At 47.2% G+C, this 22692-nt stretch overlaps 1 protein-coding gene across 3 annotated transcripts in view; it reads left to right on the top strand.

Annotated features, from left to right (window-relative positions):
* Nucleotides 1-4000: 4000 nt before the first annotated feature.
* The window catches only part of ANKRD11 (ankyrin repeat domain containing 11), a 154445-nt gene continuing 135753 nt past the window's right edge, over nucleotides 4001-22692 (top strand). For 2 of the 3 annotated variants that reach the window (XM_074913436.1, XM_074913435.1), the window contains exon 1: nucleotides 4001-4224. The gene's annotated coding sequence lies outside the window, so the exon portion shown is untranslated. Of the gene's footprint in view, nucleotides 4225-11144; nucleotides 11163-22692 lie in introns of those variants that run through there. The other variant, XM_074913437.1, reaches the window with a different exon arrangement.

The following is a 22692-nucleotide window of genomic DNA, read 5'->3' as shown; positions in this document are numbered from 1 at the left end:
GTAGCACGGGAGCTAAATCAGCTCCTGGCTCGCTGGTTGTGCCTGTCCTCGGCCCCAGTGTGTGGTCCTGGTGCTTCACTGGGCTGACGCTGCACCTCAGCTGATTGCACAGTGGGCTGCATCGAGTTAAACGTTCAGAAAAAGGCTGATTTTGGTATGAGTGAGCTGTTGCATTTGTTTAGCCTTATTATTTAATCACATCTCAGAGCTGTGAGCAACCACCTTGGGAGAAAGCCTCGTCTCTTATTTCTTAATGGCATCACAGCCAGAAGGGCTTGTTTTAAGTTGGAGCTGTCCTTTAACAAAAAACAAACAAGGATGGCTTGAAAGTAGCTTTATTTAAGGAAAATGAGATTATGTGCAGAGTTAGGGAGGTTTCTGCTGCAGTACCAAGAGCATCGGCTGTACTCCTTGCTGGCTTTCCAAATGGCTGCCTTTCTAAATGGCTGCTTGTTTGCCAAAACCATCTCTCTTCAAAATGTTAATAGATGACATTAATTAAAACATGAGCCAAGCTTAAAGTAAAGGTTCTTCTAATCAAAGTTCTTCTCAAGTTTTATTCTTTTGGCCTCTAATGTTGGCACTCCACTGGTCATACAGGGTTTATTTACCCTGATGTGTGACTGTACTAAGTCATAAATCACACATTACCTAATCTATTAAAAATAGATTCCCATCTTTCCACCCTGATAGGAGCTGAATCAGCAGAGAACTGCACCCACATTAACACAGACCAGGTATTTTTGCCCTTACTGCTGACATCACGGTTCCTTCCATCACGAGGCAGTTGCTGTAGAGCTCCAAGGGAGCTCAGCCGAAGTGGAGGTGAGGATGCTCACCCGTAGCTTGTGAAAGCAGGGGAGCGGCTGATGCAGATCCCACCTCCAGAGTTAGGCAGGAAAAGAGGAACAGAGCAAGGACCAAAGGGTCACAGACCTCCTTCCCCAAAGTCAGTGTCCTTTTAGCTCGCTGTGACAGACAGAAATAGGCCTGAAAGCACATTCCCCAAGCGGCCTAATTTATCTGCCCTCACGCAATGTTCTCTTTCCTCCTCAGCATCAGAGTGTATATTTTATTTTAAGATCTGAGAGCTCAGAACCTTTAGTGAAGGATAAAGGTGCTCAACAATCAACTATCATTTGTTTTTCTGTTTTTTTCTCTTAGGTGTTGCAATTAAGTTGCAAGGAGCAGAAGCCATCCCAGGGTAACAAAACCAGGCAGGTTAAACATCCTCAACACAGAAGTCTCACCTAGAAAACCAGCAGAACAGCCCCCAACTGAAATCATTCCCCCCCCGCCGCTGATAGCTTTCGTTCGTACTTTTAACGTCCCTCCCTGAAACAAGCTGTTAGTCCATGCTGTTGTGTTCAAACAGAAAAAGGTCAGGATGACACAGAAAGGATTTAACTTCCTCCCCAGCACTGTATCTTTGACCTGGATGACATTCAAGTCCGTCAAGGAAGCAGTTACAGCCAACTATATTTAGGAAATTACAAAACATATTTCCCCCCTCGTCTACTCACTCAGAGGCACCAGAGAGGCAAACACTTATTTGTGGTGTTTTCAGTGGAGTATGACAAGGAGCTTAATGGAAGGGAGGACAAAAAAACCCAACAACCTTTCTTTTGACTGGTTTAGTAGGTCTTATGGAGGAGGAAGATGGAGGAGATAAAAAGACTAAGCCTAAGTAGAACACAGGACCAGCTTAACAGGCTCAGAATAAATCTCTCTCATGCTGTTATTTAACAGTGAAGTCGGACACGTGCTCCTGAGCCACTCCTTCATCACTACTGAGCCCAGCAAAGAGATTTTTCTTCCTGGGGGACTACTGGCATCCTCAGCACTTGGGAACAATCCTTAAGGCTGCCAAATGTGCGACTCCAAGTGGAACTGTGAATGCCAAAAAAGCAATTACAGTTATGGGTCACACTCCTGGAAGTGGGGGGTTAAAAAAACAGAACAATTACTGATGAGGTCACTGGTAGAGCTGCTGCCTCGAGGGTTCCCCATCCTCAGCAACCAAAACAAAACACAGTGACGCAGCTGTGCAGGCGGCTGCCACCCACACCAGGACACCTCGGCCGCCCGGTCTGGGCGGGGAGCTGCGCACTGTTCCCCATTTTGTACTTGCTGTGAAGATCTGCTCCGTAAACACGGTTGTTCCCCAGGGGAGACCTCAGCATTCGGTGTACCCTGACGACATGATGGGCTCTGGCACTAGATGTGTGGTAGGAAGTAAAGGTACACAACAAGCATTCCTGTTCTGCAGAAGTGTTGGGCTGAGCTCAGGCATGAGCAGCTGTGAGTAACAAGATCTACCCATACTTTTGGAGTTACCTTAGTGCTGGAGAGCACAAATGTGGCAGGCGGGAACACAGTGACTGTCAGGAGGAGATCCCACAGCCTCGCTGGGGCTTGGGGCACAGCCGCAGCCGGACAGGAGGGCAGACACCAGCAGTGTCGCCTCAAGTACAGGAACGGAGTCTCACGTGGCTGCTCATGGCAGCCAAGCATGCCCGCTTCTGCCGCTTCCACAAGCCAGTGGGACAAAGGCAGGAGGCTCACCTAGCAAGAAAAAACATCCTCGTTTGGAGAGCCAAGAGGTTGGTTGTCTAGAAGCGACCCTGTAAATAAAACCAGCACAAAAGCGTCTTGGTATTGTGATATCAGCACTTGAAAGGATGAGAGGAAAAAAAAAAAAAAAAGGCATGATGACACAGGCTGGCGAGGAGCAAGTGACCCGTCCCGGGGCTGGGAGGGAGCGCAGCCTGTTTTGACGTGCCCTCGCCGTGCAGCGGAGCTCGCCTGGGCCTGACGGAGAAGCGATGCTCGGCGGCCTTCCCTGGGGACAGCACAAGGGCTGCGCAGCCCCGCGCCCTCCGCTCCCACTGGGGCACTCGTGGGCCAGCCCAGAACCTCACCTGCGCCATCCCTTCTCTGTCCCACTGACACAGCAACAGGGGTTTAAGTAAAGAGCTTCCAAGAGGAGTTTCTCATTAACGCAGCCTCTTGTGAAAGCGAAAGCAAATATTTGGCATCAAGGACTTCTAATGAGGATGCCATGAAGGAGTTCAGCCCCAAACCACGAAAGGATTTCCGTTCAGACGCTGTGGCCGTGCAGCAGGCGACAGCGGGAGCACAACACCGGGTTAACGCCCGGCGTCTCAAAGTGAGCAGCCCGGTAACGTGTCACCGTCCCCTGGCGCCCACCCTGGCCCTCGCATCCCACTGCCCCGGGAGCAAACGTGCATCCAGCACCCGCCGACGGTGTTTCACGGGTCAGCACGTTACCCCGCCGTTGATTTTCGGTGCGCAAATACCGAGTCAAGGTACCGGTCACCCACCCCTTGATCGCGTCAAAACGGGGAGTCCCCATTCGCGGTGTTTCGCACAAACGGCGGGGGCCACCCCTCAGGGGTCGGGAGAGCCCCGGGGCAGGGAGAGACGGGTTTGAGTAACCGGTGGGGAAACGCACCTAAGGGGGAAGGGGTGGCACCGGCGATGCGACCTGCCAAGGGCTCTACCGGGGCAGGGAGTGTGCGTGAGGGGGGGCAGGACACGGGGGGAGCTGCGTCCCGCTCCCGGCGGCGGGGCGGCGCCTCACCACGTACAGCCCGGGACCGGGGGAGCGAGGCCAACCCCCACCGCGGGGCCCGCCCCGGTGCTCGGCGCTGTACGCGCAGGCCCCACCCCGGAAGCGCCGCCACGCTCTTGACCTCTGGCGAACCCACCAATGAGCCGCCGCGCCGCCGGGTCACGTCAGCCAATAGCGGCCGCCCCCCTCGGCCCCGCCTCCTCGCTCCCGTCATCCCCCGCGCGCCGTGTGTGTGTGGGGGCGCCGCCGCGTTTCACTCCCCCCCCGCCCCTCCCTTCCTGCGGTCAACGTGCTGACGTCACGCCGGCGCTGGGCCGCCGTTCCGCCAATAGGGCGCGCCGACGCGGCGGGCCAATGAGCGGCAGCGTCTCAGCGGTGGCCGATCGGGCGGGCGGGCGGCAGCGCTGCGAGCCGAGGCCGAGCGCGGCGGGGCCATGGAGCGCGCGGCCGGGAGGCGCCGCCGCCACTGCCCGCGCCCCCTCCGCTAGTCCCGCGCCGCCGCCCCCCAGCGCCGCCGCCGCAGCACCCCCTTCCCCCCCCCGCCGCCTCCTCTATGCGGCGGGGCCGGCGGAGCCGCAGGCCTCGCTCCCCCGCGAGGCTGCCCTCGGCCCGCTGAGCCCGGAGCGCCGGTAAGAGGCGGCGGAGTTGAGGTGGGGGGGTGGAGCGGGGCCTGGGCGGGGGGAGCTTGGCCTGGGGGGCGTGGAGGGGAGGCGGGGGGGTGAGGGCAGAGGGGCCAGTGGGAATGGCGGGGAGGGGGGCGGTGGGAGAGGGCAGTACGGGGTCGGGTTGAGGGGAGAAAGCGACGTACCGAGGATGTACGGTTTTGGGGGGGGGGGTGAGGGTTAAGGGCTGTTTGGAGAGAGAAAGGGTTGTGAGGGGACAGAGGAGACCCGCGGGGGGGGTCGCTGGGTGAGAAGAGGGCCCGGTGAGGGGCAGGGGAAGGGAGGGGGCGGCTGGGGTAAGGAGGGTTTAGCGGGGGGGTGGAGAGGTGGGGGAGCTGCGGAGAGCGCTGGGGCTGGTAAATATTTAGGGGTGCGGAGGCTTGTGGGGTGCGCTGTGGAGGGGGAAGAACAGGGGCCCGCAGTCTGGGTCATGTACCCCCCCCTCGCCTCACCCGTTCACCCAGTTTTTTTGGGGGGACACGACAGCGTGCAGAGGTGCGTTGGGGGAGGCGGGAGGGGAGCCCGCATTCTGGGGTGAGCGCTGTGCTGGGAGGAACAATACCAAAAGTTGTCTGAAATGGTAATTTCCGTTTCCCATTTCATCATCCCCGGGTAGGCGTTAGCCCTGCGTGTGTGTGCGCAGAGGATGGAGCTGAACCGAGCTGCCGCCAGCCAGCCTGGCTGATCCGCGTTTATTTATTTATTTTCTAGTTTAATCTTTAAATTGCTTGGTATTTTTCTCCTCGGAAAAGCCTTTGTGTGTCGGGGAGGGGCTGCTCGACACCTTTGCCCCTTAGGAAAGAGGAGGGGTGAAGGCAAAAAAAAAAAATCCCAACCCAAAACAGCTGCACTTCTGCAGTCCAGAATTAACCTCCCCCGGTCCGGTAGATTGATTGCATGTTTAGAAAGGCAAATCGCCGCTCTCCCCCACCCCTCGCCTCGAAGGGAGCCGGGATGAGCTGAGCCCTTGATGCCCTCTGCCCTTTCCCAGAGAGAGCAGCTGTCCTGCGAGGGGGGTGTGCGTGCAGATTGAAAACCGGCCTGTTCATTGAGGCACGAGAGTCGGTGTGTGGAGGGATTGGCCTCTACTCTAAGCTTGGAGATCTGTTTTGATATCCAGTTGCAGGAAAGGGTTCCTCCTCCCTCCTAGTTTTGTACACAAAGTCCTCTCTTACCGCTGGGGACATGGCCCTATAGGCAGCAAACACATTCCAGGCAGCTCTTGAAGCAAAATTCCCTCCTGAGATGGCTTCTGAAATTTGGTATAGATTTTTTTTTTTTTCTGCTGCCTGGTGTAGGCAAAGATATTCAGCTGAAATCATCTTGTGAATGTAATGCTGTGTAGGGGCTGTGTGCTTTCCTAAAATCTGTATAAATTTGGAACTCGGAGTTAAATGTATTCTTCCTTTTTTCTGGTTTGTTCATGAAATGGAACATTTTTATATAATCACGCCATTTATTTCCTTTTTCTGAGGAGAAAAAGCACTCCATGGAGTCATGGAGAGGGAAAAGGAGGTTAACTCTTTCATGTTTTCTGACGGCATTGATAGGTGCTTTTGTGTGTGCTCTACCAGGAGCTAAATATTTAACTTGATTAACTTAAAAACAAGAAGTTGGTGTTTTTACAGAATGGATTTACTGGCAGGCTAAAGGTGTGTATCGGAGCACTTTTCAATGGACGTGCGTTAGAAGGGTTTAAAACGTGCTGTGGAGCGAGACCTACATTGACTCCCTGTCTGGGCAGGGGAACTCCTGGGCACCTTGTTTCTTTACACCTGTGAAACGTCGCCCTGAAGCTGTGTGACCTGTTTTCTTTCAGTGGGAAACGCTCTGTCTTCGGTGCAAGATCTCGCTCTGAGAGGCGGTCTGTGTCTGTCCCCAAAGCAGAGCCTTGCCTGCGCTACCGTGTCCGTCCTGGCGTCTGCTCCTGGTTAGGTGTGTCTGGGGTTTGTGGAGCTCAGCTTTTTTTATGCGGAGATGCTCCGGGTCTCTTTGGTTCTAGGAGAACTTGGCAGTCCTAAAGGAGGTAGCGCAGGAGGGTATGAAACTTGCCGGGGCACATCTTGTCTGCGTCCTCCCTTGAAAAGGGCGGTCTGGGCTTTGGTGGAGTTTGCTGTGAACCTGGATTGTTAGGCGAGCCGAGACTTGCATCACCCCCAGACTTGTCTGAGTAAGTGGTGAGGGTTTGGTTTGTGAAATTTGCAGCAGGCTGAGTTGCCCGTACAGTGAGCAACACGCTGGAATTCGGAGAGCATATGAGCCCTTTGATTCATGCCCTCCAACTCGATCAGTCCTCAGCTCTTTCTTGGCTTATTTCTGTTCTAAATAGTGATTACAGGCGCCCTGGTCATGTGAGTGTTAGCTGCTTTGACAGGCTGGAAACTGGAGATGTTACGTTTACTGTTTCACAGTTGGGTTTTGCTGTTCAGTTCTGCTTCTGCTTTTAAAAATGAACTCGTCTGCATCTCCATTTCATAAAAATGTGGCTCAGGGTGAATTGATTTTTTTTTATGTGCTGCTTTTTGTTTCTGTGATGTTGTAATAGCATTTTCTCAGACTTAAATATACTGATTGTCCAATGTGAATGTTGGTTTTGGATGGGGGAAGAAAACTCAAAAAACAAAACCAAAAAACCCTCTAGCAAAGCACTGGGCTTCATTTCTTCCTTCGTGTGTGCTTGGCAACCTGTTAAGATTATTTTATTTTCTACTTATGTTTTAATTGACTGAGTCCCCAAAAATGCTTCTAAACAAAGCGGAGTGTGTCGTGGTGTCGTGCAGCGCTTTTCTGCTGTTCAGTAGAGCAGACAAATGTATTTCTTTAGGGTCAGTGAAGACTAGTCATGTTAATCAATACTGTACCAGCAGTGTTCCCTTTTCAGTAAACCAGATGGACTACTTACAACTGGTGGTGATTATTTTAACTGTGTAATTGTAACATGGCTGTGTGATGACAGTGTTTCCTGCAGATACTTCAAAGGAAGGTTCCTGACAAGTATATCTTTACAGCGTTTAATCTGTACTCTTTGTCTTTATGTTGTGGCTTTTGGACATGTGTTTGAAGTACTAGGATTTTTTTTTTTACCTCCTGCTTTTCTATACATTAAAAGGCAGCAAAACTCTGTAATAATGAAGTGTCTCAAGTACAGGAATAAACCCAGGATTTGGGGGGGCTCCTACAGCCGTGTATTGGTTTTGGTTAGTTTGAGGCCCAAGCAGTGACTAAGGCAAAAACTAGGAAGAGCTTTACTGTGAGGAAACAGCAATATTTTTTTTTTTTTTTTAAATAGTGCTTGAATTTTCTCTAAGTGTGCATGTGGCTTTGTTTTGGGGGAAATATGTTTGGTGGCGACTCAGGTCTTAACTGGGACAGTCTAATTACCTGGTGAAGAAATCCTTCTCTGAGGGAAGGAAACGCACAGAACCGGAGCTGGTTAATTACATTTTGTAAAATTATGGAGTGACGGCTTTCCTATGAGGTTAGCCCCTCTTCCTCCCTCCCTGCTGAGTACCTGAATTTCAGGCTCTACAGTCTGCCTTATGGATTGAAATTCTTCCTTGGTATTAAGATTAAATGGTGGTAGATACACAGCAAGTAGTGGCAGGTACTACTTTTCGGTACAGGGAAGCAAATAATACTTGGAAATATTTGCTTGGTGGTGGTTGTTCTAATCGTATTTCCTTGATGAGGCTCTAGTAAAGGTGGCTTGTCTGCTACCTCCATCACCAGGGAGAATTGCATGGATTTCAGTTGTAAAAGGCTGTGGAAAGAAACTGGTGTCTCCATAGCGAAGATTTTAGTGTTTCGTGATAACCTTGCATATATTTTTACCCCATCTAATTTAAAACAGTCTGCACGACACTTTACAGGAATGATTTGTATGCAGCTTTTAAATATTTTCTTCTTCCTGCAAGAGATGAGCGGCACGGAGCTGCTTTTTCTGAGGGTGCAGAGCGCTGGGATACTCAGCCAAGTGTTATGTAATTTGTATGCCGCTGATGCACGGTCATTAAAAAATACTTGCCTCAATGTTAAAGGAAAACTTGTGTAGTCAATTATTTGAAATCACAAGCGTTCTAAGCAGTATGGGTTTGTGCCTGGGTAGAGGATGCTCAGGCAAAATGCTGTCTCTGCTGTCCTGCTGGGGTGGGGGGAGGAAGCTGTCAGGGCCCATGGTCTGGAGGCTCTTTTTGAGTGTATCGGCCTGTACCTGGAATTTTCAGGCTTTCCCATGTGAGAACTGATGTGTTCTGGTGTATGTTCTCGTGCAGCTGTTGGGTATTTAAAAATCTTAATTTGTCTGAGTCTGGGTGGTGGTGCTGGCTTCATCTGTGGCTAGTTACAGGTGATGCCAATTTGTAATCCTTTACAAGTGTATAAAAAAATAAAAAGAAGCTTAAATGCTAATAGCAGTGAGAAATCTGTTCAGCATGTAGTGTGTGTGAAGAAAGCAGGCGCACACGTTGGTCTGTGTAGTCTCTGTCAGTTGAGCTGAGGGCTTTTAAAAATCTGTTCTAATTTTTATGCTGTATGTGGAATGGCTAATCCCATAAAAGCCTCGCACCTTTTGACAGATGAAACGCTGCTGTTCTTAACTTATTTGAGCAAAATATTTTTATAGATGGTATTAGCTCTGTGGCTCCAAGGCTAATGCAGTCCTTACACGAGAAAGATCTTGCTTTGATCTGACAGCTTTCAAGATCCATTTCCAATCACTGAGTTCCATTAACTCTGTTTATAATGGTGCCCTCAGACTTTTTTCTGTTTATGTGACTCTTTAGGGTGTTAACATTTCTGAGTATATGAGTTCTTTTTAATAAACTGAAGGAGTAATTGGGGTCAGGAAAGGAAATAATCCTGTTAGAAGGTGCAGTTAATTATATCGGATATTTTGGGCTCCAAAATTCTTCCTCTTGATTCTTTCATGTTTTCCCCAAACTGTAGAATGTAGAGAAATTACCAGATCCCCACCAAAATAGGACAGTGGGGCAGGGTGGCGTCTGTGCAGTTAATTTTGGGAGTGTGAAACGAGCACAACTGCAGGCTTGCTGGCTGTGAGGGTGGTGGAGGAGAGGAGGGGAGGCTTCCCTGGCAAGCTGACTTTTCCCTCCGTGGTCCTGCGCCCGTGGAGCGTGGTGTGGGAGCCCTGGAGCTCAGCAGCACCCATGCAGACGATGGGTGGCAGCTCTCAGCGGGACCCCCCACCTGCTCTCCTTGGGGCACCACCGGGGTCTTGCCAGACCTCACGTGTGAGAAACTGTCCTGGGTTTTCCTACCCCTTTCAGTTCTGGTGGTGAGAAGGCGTGAGCTACTGAAGAGGACTTCTGAAACCTGTCTCTCTCATGGTTAACTTTAATTTCCTGACATTTTTTGATTTCATCGTGTGAATAAGTTGTTCCACTCGTGGCAGTGTAGCTGTTGTGAGCAGAGGCTGACGCTGCAGTCTGCAAAGGCCGAGGCATTGGGAGATGCTGCCCCAAAGTAAACAAAAAGTGTGTAGTAGTCCGTAGTGATGCGGGGTAGCAATGGCAGAGAGTGAATTAGCTGTTGTAGCCAGAAGAAAGTGATGCTTTTTTTCTAGGTCAGGGTTGAAGGCACTGTCAGGGTGGTGATGTGAAGCATATATTACTGTCTGCATTGTCCCTGCCATATGGATGTGTGCAGTACTGCCCTTGGCATTCATGCATTGAATTATTTATCCTCTAAAAATCCGTAGGCAGCTTTTCTTCCCTGTCTTGAAGAAAACCAAAGTTATCCGATGTGTATTTTAAAAATAAATCTTCCACTGTAAATGATTGCAGCAGCAGGAGCAAGCTATTGATTGCATATTGCGTTTGTATTAGTAAATCAAAGGTTGCAACATCTGATATTTTTTGGAAACACTGAAATATTAATTCTGCTGTTAGGTGCAAGTGTGTTCATGCTGGTGTTGGGTTCCTGTGTGACTAAAATGCATGCCTGTTCCTTCTTTAGCAACCAAATTTACAGATTTTGAAAATGGAAAGCGTAGAAAACTTTTCAGTATGTGGGAAAGAAGCTTTGTCTCAGCTGTCTGCGAGCTGATGCTTTTCACGCATTTGAACAGGGAGAAAACATCTCTTTTCCTCTTGTGTTGTATTGGATTTGCTCAGAGAGAGTGTTCAGGGGGTCCCCGTTTGAGTGTAGGCATCAGCGTCCGGGGGGTGTTCTGGTGGGGTGGTGAAATGGCTGTGGGTAATTGGGGGAGGGAGGGGAAGCAAACACTGAAGGAAGATGGCTCTGTAATTTTTATTTTTTTTGGAGACTGACAGCTTTGCGGTGTAGAAAAGGTCTAAAATAATTTACTTTTAGAGCAGCATAAAGCTGCTAAATTGTATCACAGACATGGCAGAGAAAGAAGATGTTCCCTTCTAGAAATCCACCCCAAGCCAGAGGCAGCCTGTCCCTGAAGGCTTGGCAGCCTGTGCAGCAAGAGGCAGAAAGCGAGGTTTTGAAAGTGCTGTGCTGCTCTGAATACCCTGATATGAAATGAAAGTGTGTGTAATTAGGAACTCCTAAAAAAAAATAAAGAGCTTTAAAGGGAAATCAGGTGAATGGAAACTTCATTATTAAGTAGAAAATGCTTAACTGCAGTTCATGGTGCATCTTCATTTTAAATAAAGCACACATGAAAGTGCTCCCCTCCCCCTGAGCGTTATCGGCTTATCTGGGCAGGAGTTCAGAGCCATAAAAACTATATCCTGCTTACACCTTCCAGCCTATCCTATGACCTGCTCTGTGTAAACAAGTTGTGCCAGGAGCTCCAAATTACTAGTAAGTAGCTGGGTTTTCTGCAGGCTGGTTAGGTCCGGGAGGAGCTGAGATAAAGTTCCAAGAAGTTCTCCGCTGGGAATGGTCTCTTGATAGCTGCCTCCTCCAGGGAGAAGGTAACCGCTCTGATATCCTGCTGGCTGCGGCACTGACCCTATCCTGTGAAAAGCAGTGATCTTCTGCGTAGACTTTACACTTTCGGTCTGGTGTTTTCCACGTTATGGAGGATGATAGCTGTTGCAGATTGTGAAATGTCAGTGTTGTCGTAACAACACACGCCGCTCGCTGCACCGACTGTCGTTCTGCTGTTGCGTCAGGTCTTGGATGGACTGAAGATGTAAGCCTATTTATAAAGCACTGCTATAGTTATACCTTTAGAGAGATGGATGAGATTAGCCATGCCGATGCTGGGAAGAGATATAGGTAGATGCGGGGAAGGGGGTGTGTGTGCGGGGGGAGAAACAAACATCCTGCTGGTGGCTGTGCTGTGGTTGTTGAAATACCACTGGGTGAGCTGGTGCTCTAGTTACAGTGTTTGGCTGCTTCCCATAGCTAGCTGTCTCCTTGGTTTCATCTTTCAGTTCAGCACAGGCGGATACATTTATCTGAACTAGATCGTGGGTCTGTAATGAGCAAGCTGGGGTAATTTTGTGTGTAAAACATTCCCTTTCTGAGCAGTTCAAGAGTTGAATACACTAGCCAGGTTTGAAGCCTGTTCTCCTTGAACATTGACCCTTTTATTTCAACTCATGCAGTTTCTTGCCCTACCAACTCTGAAAGGATGTGAGAATACGCTAGTTTTGAAGATTGGGATAACCGATGACCGCTGTATTGTCTCTCGTTTCCTTCCTGTCTCTTGGCACACGTTGGGGTACTGTGTGATGCCGGTGTCCTGGTCTCAGATCTATTTGTTGCTCCCCATTTTGCCAGCAGCCCAGAAGGCTTCTGGCTTTTGGACTGGGATCTGAGGTGTCCTGCATTGTTCAGAGCTGCTCTGTCATGGGTGATGGTGGCAAATTAAGTTGCCTTCTCCTGTGATCAGCACTGGTACCAGGGTGTTAAACTTGTTCTGTGGCCTTGCAGTTAGCCCTCATCATGGGAGAGGAGGTCAGACGAGAAGTCGACTTGGTGGCTTTTCCCCGGTGTGCTGAGTAGTGCTCCTTCCTTAGACAGCTACAGGTTGTAGTCTTAAAATGCTGGATTTAATTCTGCAGTCTGTTCTGTCTGCTAGCTTCCCCTGCTTCACCCACCATAATATTTCTTCTCCCTTCTGTCTGTCCCTCCCCCTTCCTGGGAGCCTCATCTGATGGAGGTTCTGCTCGGTGCTCTGCTCTCGCCTTGGTCCTCCTCATTCAGGAGTCTTGTCTCTAATTTTAGCCTGTCTGCCTTTTGATGTTCCCTCCCGTCTGTGCCTGCCTTTCTCCTTTTCTCTGAGATCATCCTGCATCTTCATCTCCCTCTTGAGATCTGGGCCTTATTTTTGCAGGGTGGGGAGAAAGCACTTGAAAACGGTCTGAAGCCTCGGTAGCGTTGCGAGGTGAAGGATCTGAGGGTGTGGAGACTTCTGCCAGGAATGAGAGTTTGGGGTGCTGGCAGCCCTGGGTCTGCTGTTCGCCTGCTGCGCACACCACTAATGGCTCGTTACCCCTCCTGCATCGCCCTCACCACCGATTGTCTCTGGTTAGATCAGCTTTTGAATCTTTGCCTTAAGGAGCCGTCCTGTATTTGAAGGATGGGCTCTTTTGGACGTTACCAGTAATAGTTGTAGGCAGGATTTACTCTTAGGGAGCAGTGCAGGTAATTGAAATCCGCAAGGATCCCTCTGATAGTCCCTTCCGAGCTGTTATCTTGTCCATCTGGTGCTAATTCACTTGATGCAGCTTGCAGTAGGGAAGGGCGCAGGGGAGGTCTGCTGGCAGCGTTGCATGCTTAGTATTGCCTAGCAGCCTGGCTTTCCCCTGATCCGCCTGCCGTTTGCTCGGGCATGAAAGCTGCAAGGTTTTCTCTAGAATTCTACTTCGTGTTAGCATGCCTTTGCTTGCGTTCACAGAGAAAATGACTTCTCTAACGCAGATGCATTTTGACACAGTAAACCAGTTCTCCACCATAGGATGCGGAGCACCTCAGCGGAAAGCCGGGTACCCGACCCGAAAGCTCTGGCATCCGGAAAGGTACCTTGGCCTGGTGGGATTCATCTGCTCGAAGACTAGTGGGGATGGTGTGTGTACGCATAATCTGATTTGTGCACAGAATATAAATACTCACTGTTGCAGACATGCAGCCTGTGGTTTTAGAAGTCCTTTTGTGAAAACAACATTCAAGCCCTCCACTACTGCAGCACGGAGCTTCAGTAGAAACCCAATCCTAGCAATTAGTGAGGGTTTTAAAAGGAACCTAGCAACTGCTACTGTAGTTCGATTTGCAGATTTTTTTTTTTTCCTAGTCTAAGGTTTGTAGCTGTTTTCTTTGCGTTGTATGGAGATAGTCTGCATATTGCTGTAGAGAGAAAGGTGGAGGGAGTCGTGGATCAGTGACTAAATTAGTTGAAATGATAATGGTTATGCTGCTGTGGGCTCTGCAGCAAGCGATCCTCGGGGAAAGTGGAGCATGACTGGAATATATTTGGTGGTATGTGAATTTGGTGTTTGTGGGTAACCTGAGCTCACCTGTAAAGAGTTTTGTTACCCAGATACTTTCTGACCTAACTTGCTTTTGTCAACAGTCGCACCAGATGATTAACGAATGATGCTTTCCCTGAGTGTGGTTATGTAAAATGTTAATATGCTGCATTTTTTTCAGATCAGCTTTATAACGTGCGCAGGGCTTTAAGTTGAACTTCAAAGAAAGTAGTTTGCTTTATGGTTGAACCTATGAGCAGTTTTATGTGCAGGGTGGAGTGAACTTGTGGAGAATACTGCAGTTTTCCCACTGCCATAAAAAGTTATGATCCTCATGATTCAAGTATTGTTCTGTAGGTGGAGGCAAGAGACAGATGCAGAGGTCAGTGGGAGCGTGTACGGAGTAAGTCCAGATGTGCCAGCGGAGTGAATGCCGTCTTCTGTGTTCCCAGCTTGCTGAAACGGGTTCAAAAAGTGCCTTGTGCTCTTTCTGGGTCTTCCTAAGAAACCTGCACCTGTGTTACTTGCGGAACAGGCAGACCATTTCCATGGGAAAGGAACTTGGCAGGGGAACCGTGAAACGCGGCTGAGAGGGCTGCTTTTTTCCAATGCAGTATTTTAAACTGTTCTTAAAACGTGGCGCTTCAGAGTGGAAAAGAGACTGTAAGTCAGTTTATAACCTACTTTCTTTCTTTGGGCTTTTCTTTGGGGTATGAGCCAAGTGAGTTAAAAAAATAAATAAGTGGCTGCCTCTTGAACGAGCCTCATTCCAATTAACTTCCCTCATGCTTCAGAAGATATTTAAAAACTGAGATATATTCCCTAAAAAAAGGACTGTTTAGGCTGAGCGATTGTGGTGGGAGAGTAAGATAACCTTTTAAAGCCTTAACTGCAGGCTTTTGTAAAAGTTTCTGACAACGGGGTCTCATTGACCTGTGCTGCTTTTAAACCCTGGTGAGGTATAAGACTCCCCTAGCTGTAGCGTCCCCGCCACAAATCCTGAGGTATAAAACACTTTGCAGTTTTCAGTAAGTTATAGCTGATTAAAATAAGTCACTATTCCAGTTTCAGTCAGATCTCTATAAATATTCTGAGTGCCTTAGCCTCTCTTTTAAAACACTTTCTCCTGGGATGAGGAGGTATAAATGTGCTCTTTGTTTGCAGCCAGGAAAATTAAAAGATCACAGCGTTCAAAAACGTACATGTTGGATCTTCTGGAAAAGTGTTTCTTGAAGAATGTACACTATATCTAAACGTGCAAATACCTTTGTTAAGGTGGTTTGCTTTCCATTCTGCTAGCTTGAAGAATTTTTTCTGAATATATTAAAACTTGAAAAAATTCCTTATCTTTAGATGATCCATTAGCTGTTATAGCCTGCCTTTTATTTATTTTTGTAAACACATGTGTGAATGTAAACATTTTATCCAGAATGGCCTTGCAAATGTTCCTGCATTAACATATATTGTCATGGAGAATAATTTTCATTTAACTGTAATTTGCTTTATATTTTCCTCCCTGGTTGCCATAGAAACGCAGTCCGATGTGGCAGTGACTACTCACAGGAGCTAGGTTATGCATTGCCTTTATAATGGACCTCTGTTAATCATGCTGCAGTTTTCACTGGAGGAACCATGATTATTTGCAGGCAGCACTTTATTTATATAAGCTGTAAGATGCCTGTGGTACCTCAGCTTAATATTCGGAGTTATCAAGGGTGCTTTACTCTTCTGCAGAAGTTTTGTCATAAGAACTGTCTATTATGATGCTTGTAGAATTGATATATATTTACTTAAATTTAATGCCCGTTAGACTTCATTTTCAATTTTCATTTCATTTGCTGTAATAGCCTAACTAGTAACACTCTTTCCTGTGGTTCAGTTAAAGATCTTAAACGTTCAAAACGCAGCATTGAGACATTTGTTATCCTTATCTGTGCACAAAAAGTTGACTTGCGTTTCCTAATAACGTGCTTGTGTCTTTATGGCGGTGGTTGCAGGTAGGCAAACACCTTTTCTTCCTCCCCAGGCCCGGCACCTAACAACAGTGAGCTTTGTCTGACAGAGTAATACCAAAGCACTTAATCACACTTCTAAGAAAAAAAAAGTGTTTCCTTTTGATTAAAAGCAGGTAGAAAGGGGGTTTTAAAATGGATTTTAGTCACATCTGTTGTCTGTCTGTGGATTTTCGGGTTTGTTTTGCACCTCTTGTTTTTTTGACTGTCTCGTCCACATCAGCCTCGTGCCACGGCTGCTGTTCTTCTGAGCGGTGCCCACAGTTCCCTTTGATTTACTTCCACTCGGGAACCCCCAGGCTCGGGAAATGCGGATATTGAGCGTTACAGACCACTGCAGCTGGTTTTACAGCTGAAGGTAGTGGGGCCATCCCAAGGCAGAGGTGGTTTAGGGCCCCGTGTACGTGCCATCGCGGCACGGTGGGCTTTGCCCTGGCCCGAATGGGGCTGGAGTGGATCCCTAAGTGTGTAGAAGCCAGTGATTTCTTTTCCTGACTGTGCCTTCAAGTACAACTCAATCTCCAGGAGTATCAGTGCTCAGATGCCTGACATTTTAGGATGCACTCAGAAAATAGAGGGCTGCTGATCTCTGCCTTTGTCCGTGGCTTGTTGAAACCTTGGAAGGACTTGCCTTCCAGTTACCGAGATGAGAATTGTGGTGGCAGCAGTTCAAACTGAATTTGGTCAATTAGCAAATGATTCATTTTTGCTTAATGGGATGAGCTAAAGGAGAGGAAATCTACCACTTGGGATTCTCTTGTCTGTGTACTTTCATGGCAGAAGCCTTAAGCTGTAACTTAGAGAAGTGAATTTCACTTGCCTCCCAAATCAGGCTCCTCAAAATGAATTCTTAGACTGTTTTTAAGTCTTAAAGAAAAATTGTACGTTGGCCCTTTTCTTCCTGCCCTTCGTGGTTAGACGCCAATTGTCGGTTACGTAAGTCCGGATTACTCCAGCACGTGGATGCTTTCAGATGCATATGGTCTCACAGTTATTTCTTGGTACTTTACAGAAAGAATTGAGTAACATTTTGTTCTGTAATGCAGCATTAAGAAACTGAGCGATTTTTTTCTGTAATGGCGTATAAACAAGTAGTGATAACATCCTATTTAAAGCGTTTGGAGGAGGTAGGGCTAAGGAGGGGAGGCAGGGCTGAATCAAGCTTTATTTTTCTTATACCTACACACCATATTTCTGTACAGTTTTGCTTGCCTTCCATGAATGCTGTGGGCTATTCTGAATTAACTATTTTTGAGGTGTATAAGCCCAGTGTGGTGTGTGTGCTGTGGGTATGGAGTAGCCTTGGTAATAGATGTTCCTCACCTCTGTTCCCCTTTGAGTGTTTCTGTGTCTCTCTCGGTATGATGTTGGTGCTCTTTTGCTGTTTACAAGAGGCAGATGTGGTTCACAGTCAAAGGCCAATCTAATTTTAATAAAAGTCTGGAAGATGACTTGGCTGTAGTCAGGACTTTTGGGTCTTGTGTAGATGTTTTGCATTTTTCCTCTTTTCTTCTACCTGTTGTCACATAAATGCTCAGAATGGACCATTAGTTTGTGTTCTTGGGTGACAGGTTTGGGATACCCAGATGCACTTTTTCAAAGGGGGTGGGTAATGCGTTCTGACAACACCAGCATCTCGACCCTGTCAGATGGGACAGTCAGATTTGTTGGCAATTTATGAAATATTGAACAGGTACACTCTTAATTTATAGGTTTATATGAATTTTATTCCATTTCTGCTTAACTTCATCTACCTGAAAATCAAGTGTTCCACACCAAAAGGCTTTATAATTTGGAAATACTTTATTTGAGAGTTCAGTATTAAAATATGTAATAGTGTAAGAAAATATTAGCCATTTTTTGAGCTGGTCTTGAGTTTATTTTCAATATTGTTTGAACAGCCTCATACGGGAGTGAAGGCAGAGGTGTGCAGTGGCTGTTTAGCCTGTGGTTCAAGTCGAGGGGATGTCATTAGATTGGTAGAGGGTAGCTGAGCAGTTTGCTGAACTCATTTAAAACAACCAAGCAACCAGCCAACCCCCGTGACCCTGCAGTCTGTATGTAAGTGGGTGCATACGATGGCTGACTTGGGGACAGCTCGTGTTGTCTGACTCTTTCCCAGGTCTGGGGCAGCCATCTCGGCAAACCTTTGAGGTGTTTTTTTCCAAAGGTGCGGTCCTGAAGGGCTGCTCCGTGACTCGCAACGTGAGAACATTTGCAGGTGTCAACTAATGCATGTGGTGACTAAGTTACCTGTTGTGGACTCGTTGAATAGGCTTCTCTACCTGATAATTGGGTTAAACATTCATTCGTTAGCACGGAAGAGCAGAGTGGCTTTGGTGGCAGAGAGAGTATTCGACTCTGAAGCTTCACTCTCAGAGTATTTTGAGGTTCATTTATTTGCACTTGGGTTTGGTCTGACAGCTAATACGTTACCTTATCAGAAGTAACGAAAAAGTGTTAATTGCAGATAAAACGTAAAGCCAAACTGTCGCTCTGCTCCCTCCTGTTTTTGGACACTTGGGTTGCTTTGAGCCCCTTTGCATCCTGTGTCCTACCTTGAAGGCAGCATTGAATTTAGCTCCGTTAATTGTGCGAGAGGTCTGGGAGGGAAGCGTGCTTTCGAACACAGCCTGGACACGGGGCTGTTACCAAGACAATGGTGCAAATGGGGATGAGATGTGGGGTGGGGGAGAGTTCAGAGGAGCTGCCTTGTGTGCAGTCGTGGGAAGAGGGATTTCTTCAGGGAGTGGGTGAATTGGTTCCTTCTGCTCTGAACAGCCTCTTAATGAACTGCCCTCTCCAGGGTGCAGAGAGATTAACCTCCTGTGGCTAACTTCAACCTGGGAGATCTCCACCATATTGCAGCCTTCAAGTGTTTGTATCTAAAAATACATTTGTGCTGCTGTGCAACGGACTAGAGGCACGTTAATCTTTTTTACTTTAAGGAGACTTGTCTTGCTGGATGAACTACTGTGTAAACTGTATTTTTGCTGTGCAGCATTAGCATTTCTCTTCTTCCAACAGAAAAATGTGGTGGAAATAATTGTTCTGGTTGGAATTCCCTCTCTGACAACAATAGCAGAAATGGGGTGGGGTTGTTTGAAGATGTTTAACGATGAAAAGTTTTGGAGGAGCGAGCTCTCCCAAGCTGCACAGGCTTCACCATGTGATTCCTCTTTACTGTTTAGTCTTCTGCAGGAACGGCGGCGATCTCGCAACTGGCTGTTTGAATAGTTTTGACCACTTCTGTCTTTTCTGAGCACAACTGTTGAAGAATGCTTTGTCTGTCGGATCTCCTTTGCTCTACTAAATTCTCTCATTCAGCTGTCTTCATTTGGTTGTAATTTAGCGCTTTTTCTTCGGATGGCGAAGAATGAAAGCCTACCAGGCTAACACCTCGAAGCAGTACTTGGAGTTATTGCTACCTCTGTGTGTAATGATTCATCCTGGAGGCAGACAGCTTGCTGCCCTCAATACCTCATGGTAGTTCCAGACAAATTCAGATGTTGTGCTTCAGCATTTCTGGCTCACGAAGTCTCAGCAGTGATGCTTCTGTTTGTTATAAGGCTTTGTTTCTAGGTAACTTCGGAGAACATTTTATGGTAGCAGTAGCACGAGGGCTAGTTTAGACACAGCACCGGTAGCTGTAGGTGAGTTTACTGCCTGTGTTAAATAACTTGGTAGCTGATATTCTCGCAGCGAGTTATAACTTGAATTCTTGCTGTTTGTGGCACTGGGGAGGCTGCAGTGGGGCGTTTGAGGTCTGGCTATAAAATGGCTTGCAGCAAACATTGCGTAAGCGTGTGTAGCTTTGGTGTCAGTGCTTACTGTTTTCTGTGTGTTCCTCGGAGATGCTGTTTTTACCTCTCAAGATATTTAGAATCAGAGTATATTTTTGTCCTTTAATGTTTGGCTTACTTGGACTGATTTTGGTACAGGAGCTCACTTGGTGCATTCACTAAACTTTTATCCCGTGTTTTCCCGAGACCTGCCGTTGGTGTTCATCAGCAATCGGGCTCAGTCACAACCTACTTAGAGAACCGAAGCCATTTGTAAGGAAACTTTCTTTAAAATATGGATGGCATTAGAGGGACTCAAGCTTAAAATTAGAAACTGTTTATGATGCGCAGTTGTAGTTGTTTACCTTGAACCATAATTATCTTATTTCCTGAGTTAAAAACGTCACGTCAGCTCGCTGAAGCAAGAGTTGATGACAAAGGAATTGTTTTTAGCCACCAGCAGAGCAAAGAACACTTCAAATGTGTGTCTAAATATGATTTTATAACCTAAAGTGTAGCACACTCAGGATTTTAAATTGGCTCTGGAAGTTGCGTGGGCTTATGGGTAGGCCATTTGGCCAGGGATCAAGGGACTGGGTTTAATCCTAACTCTCTGTCCTTTTGTCCTCTGAGCGTTTTCCTTGCCACCCTCTGAGCTGTTTATTTGGACGGCGATGTTTGAAGGAAGGGATATGCCCTTTCGCTAGGTGTTTGTAGATCTTCTCGGGGTGTGGTGTCACGGCACGGCCGGAGCTGGTTCGCCGCTGCTGCGGGGGGTGAGGCTCCCCCACCCTCCCTGGCCAGCGCTGCCTCTTCCCGGGGCGCACCAGCCGATTCCGCCCCTTCTGAGTTGGGAGACCGGGAGGCAGAGGAAGAGGAGTAGGATTTCTGCTGGGCTGGTGGGTTAAGCTGATTTATGGCCAAGCTCCAGAGGTGGCCCGAGGGAGAAGCAGGGATCCAGTGGGCAGAGATCTCCCTGCTCAGCTGGAACTGGTAACTTCACCCGCTGCCCTCGAGCCCCTCCTGAGGAGCTGGGGTGCCACTAACGTACACAGACAGGCGTTTGACTTCCTTATTCTATTACATAGTAATGCTCTCTGGTGAGGCTTTGTGGCTGAGGTGGCCTGTGCCCTCCTCTTACTGTTTGCCAGGCTCGCTGCCCGTAGCTGAGCGAGGGTGCAGCAGCCTGCTGCTTCGTCACCGTTACCCGGTGCTGCCAGGATGTTCATTTTTCAGGAGAATGGAAGATGGGAGGGGAGCAACTTCTTTAATGATGGCAACTGCTACTTAAACCTGTTCAGGGCTTAGAATAGAAGGGGGGAAAAAAAAAGGCAGTGGAAGCTGTAGGTGCTTTCAATTTATGTGGTATTTTAAAGAATCTTTTTCTTCTGACCTTACCTTGCCAGGACCTAGACAATAGGGGAGAGACGCTGTGTGTAAATGAAGGAGGTGCTTCCTTTAGGGTTTCTCCTTGCTATGTAATTTGAGGTGATTGTAAGGCACTTGTCATAACTCTGGGAAGTGAAGACTTGAGCACATGTTAAGAAATGCATTTTCCACATGCGTTTTGGGGACCTTCCGGGTCATCAAGCCAGGTCTGCTCCTATGGCAGGTAATGGTGTTATCCTTGTAACGGCTGTAGGTGTCTGGGTGTGAGCCTTTGAGATCTGCATATCCTGAAGAAAAAGAAACCTGTGTCTGAGTTGGAAGTGTCTAGTTGTGATGTTTGTGCGACTACCCAGAATCTTCTTGGCTGAGGTGATTGTATACCGCAGCTTGGAGCGGGTGGTTGTGCACTCCTTGGATAAGTTTGCTGTTTCCTCCCTCAGAGAGAGACAGTGTGTATGTTCTTGAAGGCAGAATGGTGACTTCCTTGGCTTCTCCTTGGCTAATTAGTGTATTTTAAAATGGGATGCTTGCATCCTTTTCACAAATCAGCTTTCAGAAAGGAAATGGTGCAGTTATTAATAGTAACCTGTGTCCAATTTGCCACTGAATTGCATCGTTGCAAATATCTGAGACTATAAAGGTGACAAATGTGTCTGTCTGTCACTCTTCTTCCGACGAATGGTCTGTATTTTCTCAATGTGTTAAAATTGAGCACGGAGTAAGAAATTGCAGACTCATATTTTTAAATAAATGGTGCTCTTCCTAGCCTAGTAGCATCATTAACACTCCTTCCCTCTCTTAGAAGAACTTACAAAGGGAATTTGAGTGGAACAGATGAGTAAAGGGCTGTTAGTAAAGTTACAGGGAAGGTATTCATTCTAATGATGGGAAATGGCTTTGTCCCATTTCAGACTCGTATGTAAGAGAAATGAAAAGGAGAAGGTACCTGAAATACGATGGCAGCTGTGATCTACCTTTAAATTACTAGTTTAATTCCAGAGAACATACTTCTTGTCTTCACTGGGTTGTTGAAGGCCAAGATCTTGGAGCTTAATTAGGACAAGTCGAAGCTTCAAGATTTTTTTAGCTTGGCTTTGTTCTGTTCAGTATGGTGGGGTTTTTTGAGGTCTCAAGGGTGGGCAGTACTGTTGCCTATCTTTGAAATTCACCTTTGAGTGTCCCTTTTGATGGTGTATCAGCATATTCTTTGTCATGCATCTTTCAGATCTCAAACGGTAGAAATTCCCTGAGGTTGCTTCGGGTTATTTTTGTTTGTAAGTGCAGGTGCTGTTTCTAGGATGGCTATGACAAATGTAAGCTAGAAAACTGGCAGCTCGTTTGTCAGATGAATCTGTTGCAGTTCTGGCTGGTTTTTGTTAAAAACTTAAATTCTGTAGCTTTTGAATATACACTAAGTTTTGTAGTACTTGATTAATTTCTTTTCCCATAATAAGCCTTTCTAATTGTCAACATCTGGGAATATTAATGCTCATGCTGTTGACTCCAGTAGTGCTGGTTTTCCTTTATTACTTCTCCCTGGTATGCCCGAGAAGAGCATTTGTTGTCTTTGCCTCCCACCTTTTACTTGAAGTTTCTGTGTGCTGGTTTCTTTATTGACCCAAAACTCTTTTTCTTGGATAATGCTTTTGAAAATGTTTGGTTTTTCAGCTATGTTGTGCGCTTCATTTTCCATGTCTACAGGTATGCTGCTGTACTTCAGCATTAAAAAAAAAAAGTGCTATTTATATTGTCTTTCTGACTGTAGAATAATTGGATTGGAAATATACTACTTTTCAGATGAGGCTCAGCAAATGTTTAGTATACGGAGGTTACAATTTCTCCTCA

The sequence above is a fragment of the Athene noctua genome, chromosome 9 (genome assembly GCF_965140245.1).
Source record: "Athene noctua chromosome 9, bAthNoc1.hap1.1, whole genome shotgun sequence".
NCBI classification, from domain to species: domain Eukaryota; kingdom Metazoa; phylum Chordata; class Aves; order Strigiformes; family Strigidae; genus Athene; species Athene noctua.
The sequence above is the reverse complement of the archived record's forward strand: the minus strand, read 5'-3'. Positions and strand labels throughout refer to the sequence as shown.